Genomic DNA, 22,532 nt, shown 5'->3' on the forward strand with positions numbered 1-22,532 from the left:
GGGGATCAAAAGACCTTTTAATATTCTACTACGGGCAAAGCCGTGCGAGTGCCACTAGTCATAAATACAAGCGCCTGACCGAGAGATAAGAAAAAAAACCAAATATTTTTTTTTCTACTCTGCTTCTGTATGTACATTTAAACTATGATTTTTGTATATAATTTATCCAAGAACACTCTTCATCACACTTATTTTTACCTGTTTCATGTACTAGTTACTCACGCAGAACATTAATGCGAATTCCATAGCATAATATTCCACATAATGCGAAATGCGAATTCCATAAAAGCTAACCGAATGCTGTTTGATACAAACAATGTTCCCACTACTTCTTGACGCGAATTTAAATACGAAAAAAAATCTTTTTTCCCCAAAGAATTCCCCTCAAAACCCATTTCCCCAGAGAGCAGCAGATTTCCCCAAAATGGGAAATATTCCCCCAACTGGCAACACTGCTTCTACCCCATACCTTCTTTGTGTTTTAGGGTTGCTTCCTGTAACAGTTCACACTATCCTATGCTTCATTTGGCGAACTTAGTGCTTTTTGGCGAGAAGCATGAAAATATTTTGTAAAAAAAACTGGCATTTTTTATAATCGAAATAAAAGGGAAGGGGGACAAAATACGATTGCAGTAAAAATAAAGGACTATAAAGCACTTTAAAGGACCCGTGGGAACCCTGAAATTATGTAAAAAATAGACAAAACATGGTATTGTCAAAACAAAAATATAACGTTATTGCTGATACTATACAGAGTATCCAAGCAATAAAAGAAAAATTTTCTACTTTATTTACAACCTTTAAAAAAAAAGTTTAAAAAGTTTGCCAACTATCCCCGGTCTCCCCTACATTAGAACTAGTGCCTCTTAAATGAATATTTTTCGGCACTTGTAAAACTATGTTAAATATAGAGGAGGGATCTTTCAATTTTTTGTACTGTTGAGGTGTTGATGAATGAAAATGGGGATTACAAGGATGACAAACAAGGAAATATTTGTGCTTTATTAGAATTTCTTCTGACAATTGAACAATTAAAAAATAAGAACAAGAGATAATCTCAGAAAAGTACAATAGTATACAAATCAGTTTATACGAAATCATTTAACTTATATTTGTGAAACTATCATCAAGGAATGAATTATTGAAAAAGTAAACACAGCAGAATGTTTCTGTGAAGGCTGATGACAAAACGGGCATATTTTAAACAGAAAAACTTTCAATTGAAAAATCAAACTCTTCCATTATAATTTTTTAAGTGCAACAAGACGTATTTTTCAAATACAGTGAAGAATCGTTGATACCTTAGAGCAAGAATAAATGGCAAGTCCAAGCATTTGCTTCGCAAAAGCTGACCCAAACACCCCAAGTCACGTGACTCATCAACGATGAATGGTTGGCACGTTCTGCGTGAAACAAGCCAAAGAAACCTGATTTCTTCCAATGCTTTGCGCTAAAATCTGTCACATGACTTGGAGTCTGGGCTTCACAAGTGAGTCTTCACTTCTTATCATGCAGTTTCGTCAAAAACAAACGATGCTTCAATGTATTTATAAGCTCCTTCACATAATGACACTATTTCCAATCCTTTTCAAAAAAAAGCCTATATGCTTTGTCAACACCAAACAGATTTTTTTCCACCTAACAATATTTATTTTATTTTTCCAACTACAATAACACCACTAAAATTACAATCAGAAGACATGACACTGAGTTTACAATTTTTAAGTAACAATAACAACACTGTAAGTAAAATCGGACGATATGACACTGAGTTTACAATTTTTCAATAACACTAATTTTATTTTCCAAATGAAATAAAAATAATAATAATATTTTTTGAAAGAGTAGATAGCAGTATTTTTTGAAAAAAATGTCCAATAAAAAGCATTGAAAATGTTCAGTAGGGGTTTGAATCCCATAAAGCTCATCCTTGAATACGGTTATGATTTTGATAATCGTGGACGGCAAAAATTTTATGAGAACTTTTAAAATTTCTAAACTAAGTGCTGATTAAGCAAAAATATTTCGCTTTGTTGCTGTTTTACATAGCAATATTGTAGTTGTTGTAAATAGAATATATTAATATAAAATATATATTCCTTTGAAAAATATTTTCATGAGTATTATCTACATATATGAGATTTTTACCTCCAAAAACAAACAATTTCAATTTATATTCAGTATCAATCAAAATTCTAATTTTCAAACTAGAGAAAAAAAACTTAATGGTATAAAATAGCATTTAGTCACAACAGTAAAAACACTTTAAAAACTCCACTAGTTCAGACAATAATCATTTAACAGAATAATTATCTTGTCACCATCTGACTGATTATTTCTACAGCATAGATACGTTGTAGCTAATGCTGCATTGAATGTAGCATTAGCTACAGTGCTGCATTCAAACTTCAACAGGGAACGACACGAATTGTGAGATAATGAAACCAATAGCTAGCAATTGAAAGAGCACAGCGAAAAGATTTATTTGCGCTCGTCTCCCCGTTATCGGTATACAGGTGTCCCTCATATAACACGGTATTTGTACAACAAGGTTTCGAAATTACACAGTACGAAATTTGCGACTATTATAACATGGATTCGATATTACACGGTACAAAACTTGAATTTAATACTACGCGGTTTTGATATGAAACAAAATTTTAAAAGATGGTACCCTAACGTTTAACTTTTAAAAATTTCCTTTTTTCATCAGGGTTCGAAAAGCAAAAAGATGAACATTATCTTGTTTCCATTGCATTGTAAGTAAGACAATAAGATTAGGATCAAATATAACCGAAATTCGGCAAACAATAAACAAATAAATATAACCGAAACAAAATACGAAATAAAATAAATAGAATAATGGGGTTTTTTCCTTCAGTCAAAAGTACTACTTTTTGTCACTGAAATTCATAGAGTAAGCAAAACAATAAATAAATAAATAACATGGAGTGAGAAAAAACTTTCATTTTCCCAACGCTTAATTTTTAATTAATGTTTTAAATTTTCTAATTATGAAAACGAGGCGTGGTCTTTAAGACGTCATAAATGATGTACTTTGGCGGTACTCAACTGGCACACTGAATGTTTACGCTTGCTCTCTACCGCATTTCCAGGTTATGATAATTCGAAAGCGAATTAAATATTGTGATCTACGCTTGCTATCAACCATAATCGTTGCCAGTACACGTGAGTAAAAATGTGAATTAAATATTGCGCTCTGTGAACAGCATCAGTGAACAGCATTTCATCATTTGTGATGTCGTGTGCAGAAGCGTAAACAATGAATTTGCACCGCTTAAAATAATTGTTAAAAAATATTAAACTTTGTCAAATCATTTAAAAAATGGTCAAATCCTACGTTTTTAAGCATGCTCTTCCAGAATTTTTTTTCTTTTTTTTTAATTTCGGAAACGACCCCATTTTATTCATTTTATTTTATATTTTGTTTCGTCGTTGCTACTTAGACGAACTTTATTGCTACAGAAAAGTTCAGATTTTCTTTCGTATGGTATGCGTTTTGTTCTTAGCGTAATAGTAGAAAGTTTTCTTGCTGTGTGTGCATAACAGTTTTAATTTGAGGTATGCAAAAGAATTAAGTTGTATCGTTTAGGCAGAGCAAATCTAACTTTGGATCAGTGAGGCCGACGTTTTGGAACACAGTTTTCGTTTGTGTTTTAATGAACCGAAATTTCCGCGATTATAAAAATTTTACCTTAAGACTTGGTTTAGATATAACACAGTACACATTGCTTGATTTGCATTATTTCAAAGTCTCGTAAAACACAGTTTGGATACATCACGAAACAAGTTTCGATACAACACGATGCATATTGACCTGATATATGTTTTCTACATGATTAATTAGTTGAAAAAATAGGCAAAAAAATAATTTATAAAAAAAAGTTTTGTGCAACACTGTTTCTAACTTAACTACGCGGTACGAATTAACTGTGGTACACGAGGGATACCTGGATAAGGTTTTAAAGTCTGGCAAAAGTTTAAGAACAGTTGACAAATTTAAGGACTTGGCGAGAAATGAATGCTGCCACGCGATTTCAACGTCTTCATGAGGACAAACTTCATTGCTTATCTGCAAAATATGTGAATTAAGTCTTTTTCTTCAAATTTCGGAAAACTAAGTCCTTATTCGATGATGGGGAGATGAGGGCAAACTATTTATGCGTCCAAATTAATGTTTTATTATGCTCTTTTGATTACAACTCATTATTATTTTTTTTCATTGTCGCAGTCGTGCGGTTTCTTAGTCAGGATATTGCCGTAATTTTGAGTTTTGGTTCAAAATCGGTAAAAATTTGCAAAACAAAACTACTTGTTTTCCAAAGAACGAAGACTAGAAAACAAGTGGATGAAAGTGACTACATTCAGAAAAAATATCTCAAAAATGACATTGAAACATATTGTATATGTATATAACAGTGGCGTACTACATTTTTATCAAACACAATTCACGAGTAACGATACTAATTTGTATCAGCTTACTTTTTAGACATCGAAACATAACATCAAATGCAAGAAAGGCGAAAGATTTTTCTTTTCTATATCTCACATATTACATATTTTTTAGTTTTGATTAAAAAAACCTTTTTGATGAAGGAATTGCGAAAAATTGTTTTGACATTTTTCACGATTTTTTTAAATAAAATAAAGGCGGAATACTTATTGAATGCAGTAAGTAGATTCAGATATTTAAAAAAAAAATGCATTTCATATAAACAAAGTAATGAATACTTTGAGCACATACTTATCAGTACAATATGTTTTACACCATTATCCTACCTAATTCCAATGTAAACAAGTGAAGTATTTATCACTTAACAATAACAAAATAATGAATAATTTGAGCACATACCTATCAGTACAATATGTTTTATACGATTATCCTGCCTAATTCCAATATAAACAAGTGAATTATTTATCATTTAACAATAACAAAATAATGAATAATTTGAGCACATACTTATCAGTACAATATGTTTTATACCATTATCCTGACTAGTTCCAGTATAAACAAGTGAAGTATTTATCACTTAACAATGACAAAATAATGAATAATTTGAGCACATACTTATCAGTACAATATGTTTTGTACCATTATCCTGACTAGTTCCATTATAAACAAGAAAAGCATTTACTATTTAACAACAACAAAACAATGAATACTTTGAGAATATACTTATCAGTATAATATCTCTGATACATTACCTTGACAAGTTCCATCTTTTATTGAATTTTAATAAGAGCGAGATGATATGGCAACATTAATACATTTTAAACACAAATGTATACTTGCACAAATATTTACAGTAAAAAAACATACGCAAACAACACATACATGATATTTGAAATGGTAATATCTGAATCTGAAGTAAATGCATTGTTCATTTCCCTGCTAATTAATTCTAGTACTCGAGGGTTCCAACAAAGAATAAACAAAATATAAAACATTTTAGAATATATACATATAAAAAAGTATACAAAAAATTACATTTTTATAAACATGTGAATTAGATATTACATAAAGTATAAAGCAAAATAGAAAAAAAAAATCAATTTAAACATTTGCTCTACTTTATCCTTGATGCTAGACAATATTATGTTTTAATAGAGCAATATATATACACAATACACATACATTAAAGTATAATATAAAAATAAACAAAAAAAAAAATTCTACATTTTTTTAAATCTAAAATTGCGCATTTTTGCCTAAACTCAGAGTAAACCTAACCTGGCAGCATTGTGAAAGTTAAGTAGATCCTAATCACTGCATTCCAATGCTGTCGGGTTAGGCCTGCCCAAAATATAGGTAAGAAAAGGTTTTATTGGCATCATTGTTTTACAAGCATTAAGAATTTCAAGAATTTACAACACTCATTCTGCCTTTGAGAAAGAAATTTAGATTTTCTAAATTGAACTACGAAAAATAATTTTCCCTTTGGATCTTCTGAAAACATTTAAAAATATTTCTAACTTCAAAATCGCTGTCTAACAACTTGGAATGAACATGATTTAAGATTTTTTTCTCTCTCTTTGGTTTATTATAAGATTTTTGATAACAACTGGAATGAATTTATTTAGAGATGAACAACTTTTTGACAAGTAAGTGTTCTTTGTTAAAGAGTCAAGTGGTCGGTCCAGTGGAAATTGTGCAATATTTTTATCCATTTGGACAAAGCAATATGGACGAAACACGATTTCACTTTTTATTCTTGACTTACGCATTAAACACTGCACAATGTTTGCTAGATTTGCATTTTTTTTTTTACATTTGCAGTGCCAAAATAAGAAAATATTTTCGCTTCAGACATTGGATATAATTGATACTTGCTTTTTCAGTTTCAAAATTTAGTTTCTTTAGAGTCCTCTTCTTCGTGTTTATTTATTGGATTTTTTTAGAGCTTTTGCCTAGTTATCCACTTAGTGATGCTTTGTTGCTCTGATATCTGATACTTTAAGTTAGTGGCCACACTAAACTTAGTCTTTTATTCAGTTGTAATTTTTAATTTTTTCTGGCATCTTACAATCCCTCCTCTTTGCTTTGTTACCAGGAGCGGACTGGGTCTCGCAAGAGGGCGCTAATCTTTGTCTCCAAAAGGCGCAAAAAAAGGTGAAAAAAAAGTAGCAAAAAAATAAATAAATAAAAAAAAGGTGCAAAAAAATAATAATAAATAAATAAATAATTTTAATAAATTAAAGAAAAGCAAAAAGAACGATGTTTCAGAGGTTTACGGGTTTAAAGAAAAGAAAAAAAAGAGAAGTGAAGTCGCACAAGTTTGTTAGAACAAAAAAAAAAAAGAAGTTGTACCAAAAAATAAAAATAATAAAATAAATTTAATTTTTTTTTGCGGGGAGGAGGGAAAAGATGCTCAGGCTTGAGGGCGCATAGACCCAGTCCGCCCCTGTTTGTTACATAATCTTTGTTTACAACTATTCGTATGTGTATATACGTATGTGTATATTCGTATATCTGGCTGCGTCCGTGGAACGAGAGAGGAGAGGGCAAAAATACTCAAAGACAGAATTTTGATCTTTCTTTAAGTTCCTGAAACATGTTAAAAATATATATATAAAAATATCTTTACAAAAGAAATATCTGACTTGTATTACAAATGTTTATTTAATCAAGTAAATTTATTAATTTGTGGAAAAGAAGATTTTACCGAGCATGAATAAATTTCATTTTTTTTCTACCTTTCAAAACTTTTGCAATCTGTGGCGAAATTCTTTGACAGAAATTAAGTAAACGGTAATGAACATGTAGATTACACAAGATTCATGTACATGAAAGTACACTTTTAACGTCTAAAAACGAAAAGGTACAAAAATGTATGTCATGTATAGAAGACATTCATACAAGTCCAAAAGCTCTATGAAATGCTGATAAGTTAGTAGTAGAAGCTATTGGCTGATACGGATGAGATCGCTTCAAAACGCCCAACAACACTAATTTGTTGATCTTGCATTTCAATGCGACGAGCAGTTCGGTTTCCTTGAACCGATGAGCATCCATGACGATGCAAGAAGCAAACTGCAATGCACCAAAATGTCTTAAAACTGAAGAATGCAGTACAGTCAATAAGACATTGCACTGTTTCAACTTCGCAAAAAATCTTGCTCTATTTTCTGGTCTTGAAAACTGGGAAAGATCTAACAGGTCCTCTTTAAATGTTTTTTTTCGTTCCTCATTTACCAATCGAGGGACTACCATCGCTTTATTTTCGGGAACCAAAGCATAGTATAAAAGTTTTAAGTTTTCGTCATTCTCCACGCACACCAAGGTAGGTGATCTTGATAACGTTTTAGTTTTGTCTATGATGTGGCATAGAACGATCGGATTAACCGATGGAGGAACTTGCACAGGTATAAGTCTTTTTCCTTTGGCTAAACCACAAATATTTCCAATTTCAGCAGCTTTTTCAGCGAAGTCCTCACTACTAGTCGACGAGAACGAGAAAATATTCACATCCCTGGGGTTGTTGAGATCAGGGCGGAGGATGGCACTTCGCAGTTCAGATTGGTTCAAATGTACTAGAGCGTCATGCTGTTGAATAAAACTTTGCATGTTCAGAACTGTCTGAAAAGTGACACATTTTTCAGTGTCTATATCCTTAGTTGGATACGAGACAAAGAGATTTAATTTTATCTTCTTCAATGATTGAACATGTACTCCTTTATACTCAAGCAGTGAAGGTTGATTCATGTCAAACTCAGGAGAAAAGTCCCGTTGTTCACTCTTTCGAATGAGACCAAGGACTCGCAAGTTTTTACTTGATACAGTGAAAGTTGCAACAACAAGATTATTTTCTTTGTAAGAGCAATCTCGAGATTTATTAATCAACCGCTCACATTCTATAAAGCTGCCACATACTTTTCTTACTTTAAATGAATTTTCTGTAAATTTAGTGTTTATTATAGTGGTCCACGATTTGAAGATTTTTTGCCACACTTCCAAAACTAGGAGTGAGGAGTAAGTGTTGTAGTACTCAAGGTAACTTGAGTAATACCTCTTTATCTGCAAAATCTCCACATTGGGAGGTTGTGGCAAATCCTGGTCAGCAAAAAGCTCAACGTCCCAGTCACAGATTACTTTGATAAAGTCTTCACTAACTTGCGGAGAGCCGGACGACATGAATTGATTTGCCGACTCTAGAAATGGTGGAGAAGAGAGTAGCGTCTGTGGATGAGATAAGATTTTAGCGTTTGGAATATTTGTAACATGCGTTGCACTTAAGTTTCCGAGTTGATTTTGAGGAGGGGAAACGAATGATCGTTCTTCGATTGAAGTTCGATTTCTTTTACGTCTAGGATCTCTTGAATTTTCACCAAAAGCTTGCACACTGGTCCTTTTGCCACTTTCCAACTCACTAGCAATTATGCTGACAGGTAACGCACTACTCTTGTTTCTTCGCGAATTTAGAAAGTGATCGATTGCTGTCATAGCATGTGAGTTTTTTTGCACTGGGTTGAAGTTTTGTTCACTTGTAACATTTAAAGGTTCCATCTGAACACATTCTTGGCTGGCATTGCTCCCATTCAAGGGCCGCTCTGATGATACTTCCGAATATGCATCTTTTCCAACAGTAGTTTCATTCAATGCTGATGCTGTTTTGACAATGTTAAGAATATCTTTTAAACTTTGGCTTGTTAAGTCAGGAAAATTCAAAGAACCAGAAATATTTGGTGCTTCTACATCACTCATTGAAACTGTTTTTTTTCTTATACCTACAGGTTCAGATGCAACCGGCAAAAGGGATTCGTTATCTGATGTAACATCTGCAGGAAAATTTAAGGAACAAGAAATATTTGGTGCTTTTTTTCTCATACCTACAGGTTCAGATGGTCGGTTTTTAGTAACAGGCGAAACGGCGTTATCTGAAGTAGACTCCAAAGGCATAAATTTCCCTTGAGACTCCGGAACACTCGATGTGGAGGGCTTTGCCACATCCATTTGCGCGAATCCAGGAAGACCATTAAAATAGTCTGGGTTCTGTCTGTCCTTCATAAAATTTTTAAGTGCTTGCCTATAGTATTTGTCATTGATAAGATATCGCTGTGATGACTCTGCTCCTATGACAGGCTCAAAACAGAGCTCTTCAGCAGAATGTTTTAAAACCATACCTGCCATAGTTTTGATTATACGATACAAAGCTTCTTCGAAATCATCTGATTGTAAACTAACTCCATCATTATTTCTAAAGTGTAAATGTATCCCTTCAGCAGTTACTTTCCACAATTTGCGACTTGAATCTGTAGAAAGTTTTATAGTTTTTTTCACTGCATCATTTTCTGAAAGAGGTTTAATATTCAGTTCAACTTCAGGTTCGTTTGACAAATCAACGAATAATGGTTCTTTCTCAATTTTCCCAACGGAAATAATTTCTACTTCAGAATCATCAATATCTTCAGTTTCACTGCTTTTAGAAGAAACACGGTTTTCATCAGGCTGGTTTAAATGAGATATTTCTGCCTTTCTCGTCATGACATTTTCTTTTTTGAGTCGCTCTTTTTTCATATTAATATTTTCAGATTTTATTGTGGCTTTCACTAGAGTCTCTGGTAGCAAGGTCTTATTTTCAGTACTCATAAAATTAACTTCTTTTTCAACACTATCTTCTGCTTCCACTGGAGTTTCTGGAAGCAAGGCTGCAGCATTTTCAGAAATATTAGTAAAATTAACATTTTTTTCGGCACTATCTTCTGCTTTCACTGGAGTTTCTGGAAGCAAGGCTGCAGAATTTTCAGAAATATTAGTAATATTAACATTTTTTTCGGCACTATCTTCTGCTTTCACTGAAGTTTCTGGAAGCAAGGCTGCAGCATTTTCAGAAATATTAGTAATAATAACATTTTTTTCAACACTATCTTCTGCTTCCACTGGAGTTTCTGGAAGCAAGGCTGCAGCACTTTCAGAAATATTAGTAAAATTAACATTTTTTTCAGCACTATCTTCTGCTTTCACTGAAGTTTCTGGAAGCAAGGTTGCAGCATTTTCAGAAGTATTAGTAAAATTAACATTTTTTTCGGCACGATCTTCTACTTTCACTGAAGTTTCTGGAAGCAAGGCTGCAGCATTTTCAGAAATATTAGTAGAATTAACATTTTTTCCGGCACTATCCTCTGCTTTCACTGGATTTTCTGGAAGCAAGGTTGCAGCATTTTTAGAAGTAATGTTATAATTAACATTTTTTTCGGCACTGTCTTCTGTTTTCACACGCTCTGTTTTAATTTTTTCTTTAGGGATTGTTTCACGCATTGAGTCCAGGTGGGATGCTTCAGGGTTATAGCTGAAAAGATTTGGAGGAGTTTTCGATAACTCTGGACGAGGTATTAAGCTTTCTTTTGGAGGTTTGAAATCTTCCTCAATTTCGATAGTATCAAAAACAATGATTTCCCCATTGCCAACGGGTTCCTTTTTAAAACTGGGTGGTATTAGTAAAGGGAGCTCGGGCTGCGCTGGTATCAGAGCTGTAGAAGTTTGAAACTTTGGTGCATTATCCATCATCTCTTTTCTCTTCCTTTCTTCCTCTTTGCGGCGACGTTCCTCTTCGTTCCTTTTATACGCTACATGAATTGCGGAATTTCCCGACATTTTGTCTATCAAAGTTGTCCTCCTGAAATAAATTGAAAAGACTTTAGAATGAGTCTTTTTGAATTTTTGGGAGAGGGAGGTGGGGAATACTGTACAGTGTACAGGGTAAAAAGAAAGTCTTTGTTTAAACATTACATGGAAGTAGGGAATAGCATTTTAAATGCTTTACAAGTTAAAAAAAAAAGGGTCTGTTGTGGCCATCAAGAAATATTCGTCTATGTTTTACTCATCAATTCTTGGCTCTTACGTATAATCGTTACAAAATTCTACTATTCAGAAAAACAAAATTTAAAATCATTTTAGAAGCCTTGCTCAATCAAATCAAAAACATTTTATTTGTTAACAAATAGAAAATGTTAACATTTTTTTTTTTTAAATTGAGATTTCTTCATAGATGTTTTATTATGAAAAGCTTGCAGTTATAACTTTAAAATACTCGGAAGGTGGTATAGTAAAAGCTATTCGTATAGAGCTGTATGCCGCTATTTCTTCTCTCAATTTTTAATTTTAATTTTATCGGCTGCTTTAGAATTAACATACTCATACATACACCCAAACCTGTTTTTGTGCGGTCTATTTTGTGCGATTTTTATTTATGTGTGTGTGTGTGGTATATGAAAATTATTTATAAAACGAGCGGAAATTATTTTTACACGAGTGCGAAGTAATATCTTCAAGTGACGACATGGGCATCCAGATGGAAAGTCACTGTGACTTCCCAAAAGTTCCCTTATTCGGGAAATTTTACGGGAGTCTGCAAAATTATCATCACTTGGTTTATTTTGATTTCACTTAAATATAACATTTTGAGTTATTTTGAACGTGAGACTTTTCTATGCGGTTCCTACCCACCGCATAAAAATAGGTTTGGGTGTATATTAAGATCAACTTCAATTTTTGATGGTTATAATCAAGAAACTATATAGTATTTCATACTTTTTAGTGCTATCCAAGATTAGGGTAGAGTGTTGTTTGTACCTTGGGACACTTTTCATATTTTAATTTTTAATGTCAATTATTTGAATCAAATTTAAAATCTAAAAGTCACATTAAAATACCCCAACGTACTTCTATGCAGTATATTTTTTAAAATTTAGACAGTTTGAAAATAAAATATTGCCAGCCATTTTTAAAGCAAACATTCTAAGCTGTCCCAAGGTACAACATCCTATTGTACCTTGGGACACATCCTGTTGTACTATGGGAAAGACTTCATGATTCAGGATACAGCCATATACTTAAACCAATTTTGCACCAGAAAACAAAAAAAAAAAAAAAAAAATCCCATTGTAGTGAATTAAATCATGAATAATTAATTAGGAATTATTATCTAACATTAAATGTGTTTAAAAGACTACATAAGATCAGAACATTCTTCCATGTTCCCAAATATATCTTAATTATTAAGAATCATGTACAGTGAAACCTGTGTAAGTTGACCACTCGCGGTGCAGTACTTTGGTGGTCAACTTAGACAGGTGGTCAACTTATAAAGGGGGGTAATGATTTTTTTTTATTTTTTGTCATTTCTTGCACCATGTATTTATTTTTTGAGCAATTCACCCTTATTCTCTCTGCTCAACTCAATTTCATTGTTTAACATTATTGAAAGTGAAACAATAATTAAAAATACTATTCAAATAATTTTATTATTTTTTCCTTGTTTTTAATTATATTAGACACTAGTTTTAGAAATTCCATATGTGCCGGATAATTTTCTCTGGCATTCTTCATTTTCAATTGATTTTAATATAATATTTCATACTTTTTATTAATCTCAAGTTCAACTAACTTTCTTTTTCACAAGCCTTTTTTCTACAACTTATAGCACAAAGAGCAATAAGCGCGACTGTCCCAGTTCATAAAGGCAAAATTAAAATGTCATATCTCTTAATTCCTTGCACCAGAAACATGTAACTTTACTCATTAGCAGGCCCAGATCTGCGTACCTGCAGTGTGAGGGGCCCACGTCCTTAAAGGGGCTAATGGCTCAAGAAATTGAAGAAAATTGAAAAAAACTAGCACTAAGACTTATTCACTTTACAAATAGACACTGCTGGCCACTAGGGAGGGGCAAAACATAGTTTGTTGCAGGGGGGCTGAAAATGTATAGATCTGGTCCTGCTCTTTTTAGCTCAATTCCTGTGTTGCCACAGCATATTGCAACTGAAAGAAAAGACTTTGAACTTTTCTCCTGACACCTATTTTCATTGAACAGAGTATAAAAAGCTATCTCAAATAGAACAACAAATGAAAAAGAAGTTTTGGAGAATAAAGAGCAGCAAAAGCTTTATGCTGCTATTTAATTAGTAAAATGCTAGTCTGCCATCAAAGCATTAAAAACGTTTTTGGAAAGCTATCGGAAAAATAAAGAAAGAAATAATAATAATAACAACAAATAAATAAATAATAAAATAAAATAATTTGCTGTAGAAAGTTTTAAAAAATAAACAAAGTGGTCAATTTACAAAGGGTTTTTTACTCTACTCCAAACTAAATTTAGCATGCATTAGTGGTCAAGATAGGCAGGTGGTCAACTTAGAGAGGTGGTCAAGTTACAGAGGTTTTCCTTCATTATATTAGATTGGACTAATTCCGTTCCTGACAAAAGCGGTCAACATAGACAGGTGGTCAACTTACAAGGGTGGTCAACTTTACAGGTTTTACTGTATTTGTAAATTGGAACGTGTCCAAGGGTAAAAAATGTTTAGCTGTCCCAAGGTACAATCACCATGTTGTTTAAGAAAAACCAAAATGATGGTCAATCAGGATGCACTATCATTATTTTCTCATACAGTGAAACCTGTGTAAGTTGACCACTTGCGGTGCACTACTTTAGTGGTCAACTTATAGAGGTTGAATTATATGATAAGATCTTATTTTGTGCCTGAAAATAGCGGTCAACTTAGACAGGTGGTCAAATTACAAGGGTGGTCAACTTTACAGGTTTTACTGTAAGCAAAGTATTTAAAGTATTACTCTTTTATCTACATATATAAAAAAGAATGTTTGTCTGCATGTCATCCATGAACTCAAAAACTACCCGGCAGATTTGGCTGAAACTTTCACCGTTTGTTATTTTTGGTACTGGGAATGTTTATAGACCAGTTCGAAAAAAATCCGATCGATAGTTCCTTTTTTATTCCAATTTAAGTCACAATCCATTGGATAAATACGAATAAAATTATCGGCTGCAGAAATTAATTCGCGTGAAAGCTCTCATTGATAAGAAGTTAGCTGTTGCCATTTTTCTTGAGTTTGAACAAATAAATTCTTTCTTTATTGTTTTATGGCTTTTCATGCAACGGGGGGATTTAAAACTTTTTCTATTTGATATTTTTAGCGATTGATTGATCTTGCAAACTGCGTGAGTACAAAATTTGAGTATAGTCACGGCTTCACTTGATACCTGGACCGATTATTATGAAAATTGCTATATATATGTATTTTTCCACGGAGAAGGTGCATAATATGCTCATTGAAGCCACTCGCCACCAGGTGGCACTGCAGAGTAGCAACTTCTGCCCCGTTCAACCGATTGTCATGAAAATCATTATAATGATGTATTTTTTTGTTAGCGTAGCAACGCGCGTCGGGTACAGCTAGTACCAAATAAAATGCAGTTGATTAAATTTACAAATACAAAGACAGAAAATGAATTAAAAATGAAGAAAATATTTACTTTAGAATCATAATATTTTCTTTCTTTCAAAAATCGTCAATTTTACTCATTTGATGCTGATTTTTACTATGGCACCATTTAGTGGTGAAGGTTACTATTAGAGATTGCAAAAACATGGCTGCTGAAAATAGATTTTTAGAAATTAGCAGTGTCCCAAGATACAAAACTTTCTCCTATAGAAATAGTCTTTAGAATTAAAAAGCATTTTTTACATTTTAATTCCCTTTTTTCATTTTCGGGACTCTGCGTGAGACATATTAATCATTTGTTTTTAAATAAATAGACTCAGTATTCGGATGTCGAAAGTTGAAAATTTGCATAAGTTGATTTCAGAGCCACGTCTACACCTCCATAAAATTTCATTCAGATCAGAGAAGTTCGGGTGGGGACATGGACGGATACAAGGGAGGGGCGATGGGGGCGACAGCCCCTCCCTTGAGGGACCCCGCAAAAGGCAACTTTTTGGAATTCGAAGCTCTAAAACGCAAGTGTAGGCCCTTTTTGGATGACGTTAAAAAGAGGAATGGTGTTCAAGTGTCCCTCCCGGAAACTTTACAGAATTGAAGTTCCAAAAAACAATTTTAGACGATCTTTGGCAATGTTAGGAGGATGCGTTAAGAGGTCTTCACCTGGACATTTTGCAAAAATTTAATCTTAAAGACGTGAGCCAACATCTCAGCTAGCGTTTGGGAAAAAATGTTTTCAGCAACTTTCCTCCGGTAATTTCTTAGAATTGAAATCTCAAAAAGCGTAATTTTAGACGACATTCGATGATGTTAGGGAGAAGGATTTCTTTTTTTCAGTGAGTTACAGCCCTATGTATCAGGTCAGTGCTAATTCTATATTAGTTACCAGTTTGTTTGGCTCTCTTGGCTTCCTTAAGAGGTTTTCCACCTCCAGCTTAGTCACTCCTATGCCGGGCTTATGAATGCTAATAAGCACGAAACTGCAGTCCTCAGCTGGAATGACTGAACTGGCAGTGTATTTCATGTATTAGGGAGAGGGAGTTTCGCATTATTCCCCCAAATTTATCACGAAATTGCAGTTTTAAAACAAAATTTTAGTATCACAATCTTTTAACGGAAAAGGAAAAGAAGTTTGAGGAACTCCTTGGCAAAATCCCTATATTTCAGTTGGTTCAAAGAAAAATGCTGTTACACCCCCCCCCCCTCCCAAGTATGTGTAGTCAGATAGGTATTAAAAGGTAAGTAAAAAATCAATCGTCCTCTCCTTGAAGCATTTCTGGATCCGTTCTTGAGTGGGGAGCACTAGTTCACTTGACATGGAATAGGCAAAGTTTTTCCGAGTTTTTGAGCGTCTGGCAGCAACTTCGACCCACGGGAAGTGTTTGGCGGTATTTTTTTTTTTTATCGGGGCCGCGGTGGCCTAATCGGTAAGGCATTGAACCCGTGACCGGAGGTTTCCGGGTTCGATCCTACCCAGTCGAAGATCCACCGTCTCCATTAATGGTGACTGGGGACGTTAAATATGCTCGTGGTCACAACGTTTTCCAAATGAAACAATACCTCTGGGAGGTGCTGGATCAGGAATTGCTCGGTTTCTGGTCTGGATCAAAAAATCAGAGCTGACTTCAGGGTCGCATCCAACTGGTTAAACCATGGACAGATCAAGAAATTGTCCAAGGAGGGGCCGTAGGGTGGTGCAAAAAAACTTTTTTTCAACTAGAGTCCAGGACATCCCCTATTTTGTTTAGACTTACTAATAGTATTATGGGTATTATGGTGTAAAAGTTTTAGCTTGTCACTCAAACTTTGACAGGGTGCTCAATGACCCCTTAATTTAACACTAGTAGTAGCATAGGAAATGATAAAATTGCCCATTTTGGAACTTCAGTCCCAAAAAATAACCGGAAGAAAGTCACTATACTCATTTCTTTAATTAATACTACCTGAAATGTCTACAATCGCTTCATTAAAGACCTCAGTTTTGAGAAAATATCCAGGGGGAGGAGAGATCATCCCATCGGCCCTGCCTTGTATCCGTCCTTGGGCAAAACTACAAATATACTTAGGTACGGGGGACCCTGAAGTGAAAAGTAAAAAGTATTTTTTATTGACTATTGACAATGTTCTGAAAAACGTAAATAAGAATGAGCTCTCAGAAAATAAGCAGAAAGTGCTATTTATTTATTTATTTTATTTTATTTATTTATTTTTTGCACATTCAACCCCTGGTACGTATAAATTGGCCCAATGTAACACGCGTGCGTATGTTCAAAGTCCATACTAACTCTATTCTATCCCACACAATTAATTAATCAAAAAATAATTAAGGTTTGCCGGCCATGAGCTCTCCGACTATCAATGCCGCAGCGTTTGCTTTTTTTGCGTGTGTGGGGGGGAGTAGTATATATATATATATATATATATATATATATATATATATATATACACACACACAACATACTGGAATTATGAATTCGATGCGCAACTAAGGCTTTGAGAGGGGGATAACGGTAACAGCCCCTCTCTTTGTTGCACCCTATTGTTTGGAAATACACTATTTTTTTTTTTTTTTTTTGTATTTTTAAAATGCAAACAACTCCAACTAGAAATAAATCCTTACAATATATGAATGATGTATCACTTCTTATTTCTTTTAAATTTAAGCAGTCAAGTCAAAGCAGTAAAATTCGTACCTGTCCGAAAAATCCCGTGACACTGTCAAAAATGAAACGCTCAATTTTGACGATTTGGCAATCCTCGAGCACTATTTCGTTATTTTTGACGATCCTTTCGTCATCAAATCACGTTATATTTGACCAAACCAGAAATCTCAACTTTTTCACGAAATTATTTCGTCCCGATTTAGTCATATTGCAGTGCATTCTGGGAGTTTTCGTTTCAGTCTTGTACTCGCTCGTTAAATTATCCTAAAGGATTCATAAAAAAAAGGTTAATATTTATTGAAATTTGTATGTGCAATGTGCTTTTTTTATTTATTGTTACATTTTTGTTTAGTGTTATTTTTATAGTTGTGTTTAAAACACATTAAAACTGAAAACGAACCGTTCGATTAGGTTTAGAACTCTGTGTTTTTTGAACTAACTTTGAGTCACCTCCACGCAGGGGCGGCATTTCACCATTTCATTTGGGGGGTCGAGTTTCTTAAATATGTATAACCCCAAAGCGAAACCAAACACACATTAGCTAACAAGAAGTTGTCATAAAATCGGTTTAGTATAAATAAAATTAGTGTTTAGAAACAATTAAAATTTTGATTCATTGACTAAAAAGTTATAATACAAAACATCACACTACTAAAAATTTTATACCTTTTGGAAAAGTTATAATGCATGATTTTTGGAATTTGGAAGAGCAGGGGAATCGTGTTACTAATCTATCAGTGCCCAATGTCGTGCTGTTTTGCCAATTCAGCTAAATCGAAAAAGTATCCCCCCCCTTGTGTTTCGAAAATATTTCTCTAACCTCCTGAGATATAAAAAAAAATCTTTCTGTATCAGCTGAGCTGATTGTAATAGTTAAAAAATAATTGAAGTAACACAAAGTTATGAATTAAAACACTTTTTATACCTTGCTCTTCAAAATCACTTTGACTACTTCAAAAACTGTGAGGTGCTTAAACTTTTCATCACTGAATAATCTAGTCATGTCGGCGCTCTCAGATCAATGGGATATCATCTAGCTCTGTTATTCACTATTCCAGACTTATGAGTCCATAACAAGGACGAAACTGCAGTCTCTGGATGTGAAAACCATTCTTTCGGTATATTGCTTGTAATTTTTCTTGCCTCACGCTAAAAATTTTACTCACTGTTGAAACATTTTATTTTTCGTTTTCATGATCCAATCCAAATAACCATAATCCCAGTCGACCATACAAACAAATAATTATCATCAAATCTCATTATCGTATTAATTTCATTCGAAACTGAATCTATTACTTCATACAAAATATTCAAAAATCAATGTTTGACTTCACATCATCATGTGGATTTTTTTTTTTTTTTCGCCTCTTTAAAATTGGCTTAGAGGAAGGATTTTTTTTGAAAAATTTCACGATTGATTGCAATATACATCTATAAAAAATCTATTTTCAGTTTCAATTGTAGATTGAACTGTGGTAGAATGGTGCACACATCAATTGTAGATTGAACTGTGGTTTGAATTGTCGAGTAGCGGATTGTAGATATAGATTTTGATAGAGTAAAGCATTTTTCAAAAACTTTTTCCCGATGCAAACAAACTGGATAAAAATTCAAACAAAGTCATACATGCTAAAGGGCATGAGCTTTTCCACCATTGAAAGAATCGTTTTGCAATAATTCTTCCAGTCACCAAATCACTGCTTTGAAGTTATAGAGAAATGTTTTTATCGTTTTAACTCTTGAAGATTATCGTGTGTCACTCCGCGATTGCATAAATATAGAGCACCATAAATGGTATTTGGTTGATATGTCTTTTTTTATTCAATAATCATATGCATTTTTAAGAAGTTTCTCTGAAAACCTTATAATGTATTGAGCAGCTGAAACGTGTTTCTAGCAGAAGAAAGCAAAAAGCACTCATTAAATAATTATACACTTAAAAAATGAGCGTAAAAGTAAATGTAAAATATCAAGGAATTTTCTTGTGAAAACCATGCCGCCACACCACTTTTCACGAGCCTCTCATATTGGACATACCGTCGTTACACTGGGCACACAAGTGTGAAATATTTAGCCTATATGAAGCAATGTCTTCTTTAGTTAAAATTAACCATGGTTCTCTAGTTTTCTACGTTCTGAAAAAGCCGAAAATACTTCATGAATTTCAAAGTCATCATCCAAATAGCGAAAAACACTTTTTCTAGTGTGAGAATGTGTCGAGTTTCATCAAATAGTTGCTGAGAACCAGCGAGATTTCCTTTAATGAACATTGATTTCCGACTAACATACTTTGAATTCACCCATTTTCTATTATTCTGCTCAAAAAATTTGGGGGTGCGACCGCCCCCTCTTGACCCCCCTATTTGCCGCCCCTGCCTCCACGTTAGGCTTAACTAGCGTTATTTTTTTATTTGCAAAAGAAAATGTTGGTTTATTGACATTAGTTTCCAAAAACGTACTTCCTTTATTTCGTTTTAAAAAATGTCAAACATGATCACAGAATTTGTACAAATTTAAACTTACAAAAAAGATTCCACCGTAGCTAAACTAATGCAGATGATAAGTACAGCGCTTTTATAAAAGGCGTAGAACTTTGAAGCTTTTAAATTCAACTTTGAATAGATTGCACGGTTATGTGTTTTCATTCTTCTCCATGAATTTTACAAAATTAATTCTGTGAAACGAAGTGTATTTTTTAGTTTAATAGTTCAAATTTTTTTCACTCTGCATTTTTATTTTCTTAAACAAATATGTACCCAACCCCCAATAAGTATTGATATTTTTTCTTCTTCCATTCTACATGTAATGTTTTATTCAATGTTATAATTTATACAGTTGCTCCCAAAAGTGTGTTCGTACAATTATCATTTTCAATGAAATATTGCTCTACCCATTCGCAACTCCAACGAACTATAGGGGGCACTGAAGTCACTGTCTAATGGCGGAATTGAAAACTAAAACAAACGCACATGGTAACGAAGAAAATGCTAAAAGTGTTGTGATTTTTGTTCGTACGTACGATTTTTTCGCTTTATTCTTTTTAAATTAATTTTCAAAGTGTTGTGGATATTCTGGCCCACGTAGAAAGAAATGAGAATTCAAGAAGCATTACTAAACGTTAAAAATTAATGCAAACTACGTAGTTCGTAGTTCTAAGCAGCTATTTCCACGATGTTGAATTCGATATTTATCAATTCTTGATAAAACTAAATAATAATTGTGGCCTGACAAGAATAACAATTAATGCTAGAAAATTCAATGTGACATTACAAATTGTTATCGAAAGAAGATGATACTTTTTTGCCTTGCTTGGCTAGCGCTTATTTTTTTTCCATTTGTAGCTGAGTTATTTCTCTCGAATTCCCGAATCGGTTCATTTAAAAATTTTCTGTTTCGATTTTTCTAATTTCTGAGTTACGATTTAATTGTGTCATGTTATGCAAATCATCAACAAAATTCTCACGGATATATGGTGGTAATTTTCTTTTCAGTTGATTGACCATTATTTCCTTTCACTTATCGAATTCTGTAATCTTACTACCATTTTATTCCACTCATGATAAAAATTAAAAATGGTTTAACTAAAAACGCGAAATCTCGCCAAGGCTACTTTGCTCGCACTATACTGAAACTATAACCCTAAACAAATTTGGCGAAACCTTTCAGCTGAGAATAAAAGGAATAAAGTAAATTCTTTCTTGGTTAAACATTTTTCCAAGTTCTACGATAATATATTCAAGAAAATATTTTGCATACTGTCCATTCCAACTAAATGCTGCTGTAAAATATGGTAAGTTTAATTAATTTAAGATTAAAAAAAACCCCATATTCTTACAAATTCATACAAAACAATAAAAATTTTTACCTTGTATAACGTTATCCAAGTTTGTTAATCCAGAATTTTCGCTTTCACCAATTATTAAGGAAATAATGAAAACTAACATTATTTTGAGAAGCTCGAGAATACTACTAAGGGACGAATTAATTTCTGTAGCTGAAAGCAAACTAAGACACATCGATTGCGTTAATAAATACTCAGAACAAACTGCCTGTGTTTACGTCAACAGACACACTTGGAACGCAACGTGGCAATGTTTAAGTTTCATTTGCAGTTTTGTAAATCACCGCAAGGTAGCGTATTCGAGCGCTGGAGTTCCGAATTAGTTAGAAATAATATTTTGGAATGGGTAAACAATAATACAAAACTACTTGAAATATTTTAATAGTAAAATAAAATATGATTTTGAAGAAATAACTAATCAAAAAGAATTAAGAGCTTTATAGCACAAAAGTGTTCATACAAAATATTTTTAAATAATTGTTTAGTAATCTTTTAAACAAACCGATGAAACTCGAGGAAAAAAGCGCTTAATGCAATAAAAAATAAATGCAAACCGCTTATAGTAGCTTTTGGTTCCGAAACGATGACCCTTTTTTTTTTTTTTTTTGTTATGCTCGTTGGTGGCAGGACTTATAAAGGCGTACCTCATGTTGTTTATGTAATATCTTTCGATTATGCAGATGTTTTTAGTAAGTGTTTATGTTGTATTAATACTTCATTATTTGTGAAGCTTGTTTTTTTTTTTTTTTTTTTTTGATGTTTTTACTTGTGTGAATTATGAGGTAAAGTAAATGTCAATTTAATGCAAATCATTTTAAGTTAGAGAAAATATTAATGTACGTTAAGAACTCTATCTTTGTGCTTGATATTTCAGCAGAATATTTTCAATATTTTTTTCAATTTTTCTGCAAATTAAATAAATTAATAAAAATAGAGTTTTAATGTTTAACCTCGATTAAAAAAAATTATACATATATAGTAGCATGTTTTGAAAATAATAATGATAAGCATTTTTTGTTGTTTATTTCCACACTTAATACACTAAATTTATAAGTTTTTCTATGTCAATTTGTGTAACATGATTTGTGATAATTATGAAATTTTCTATTATGCATAGTTTCTACGGCTAAAATTAATGCAGCATTAATTTTATTGCCATATTTGCCGTTTCAAGAAATTGTCAATAAAAAATGAGAGATTCGGGTTTACATGAAACCAGACTAAGAAGCATTTTATAGATGAACTACCAATCAATCCAAATGTAAGT

This window comes from Uloborus diversus, chromosome 7, assembly GCF_026930045.1.
Source record: "Uloborus diversus isolate 005 chromosome 7, Udiv.v.3.1, whole genome shotgun sequence".
In the NCBI taxonomy this organism is placed as follows: domain Eukaryota; kingdom Metazoa; phylum Arthropoda; class Arachnida; order Araneae; family Uloboridae; genus Uloborus; species Uloborus diversus.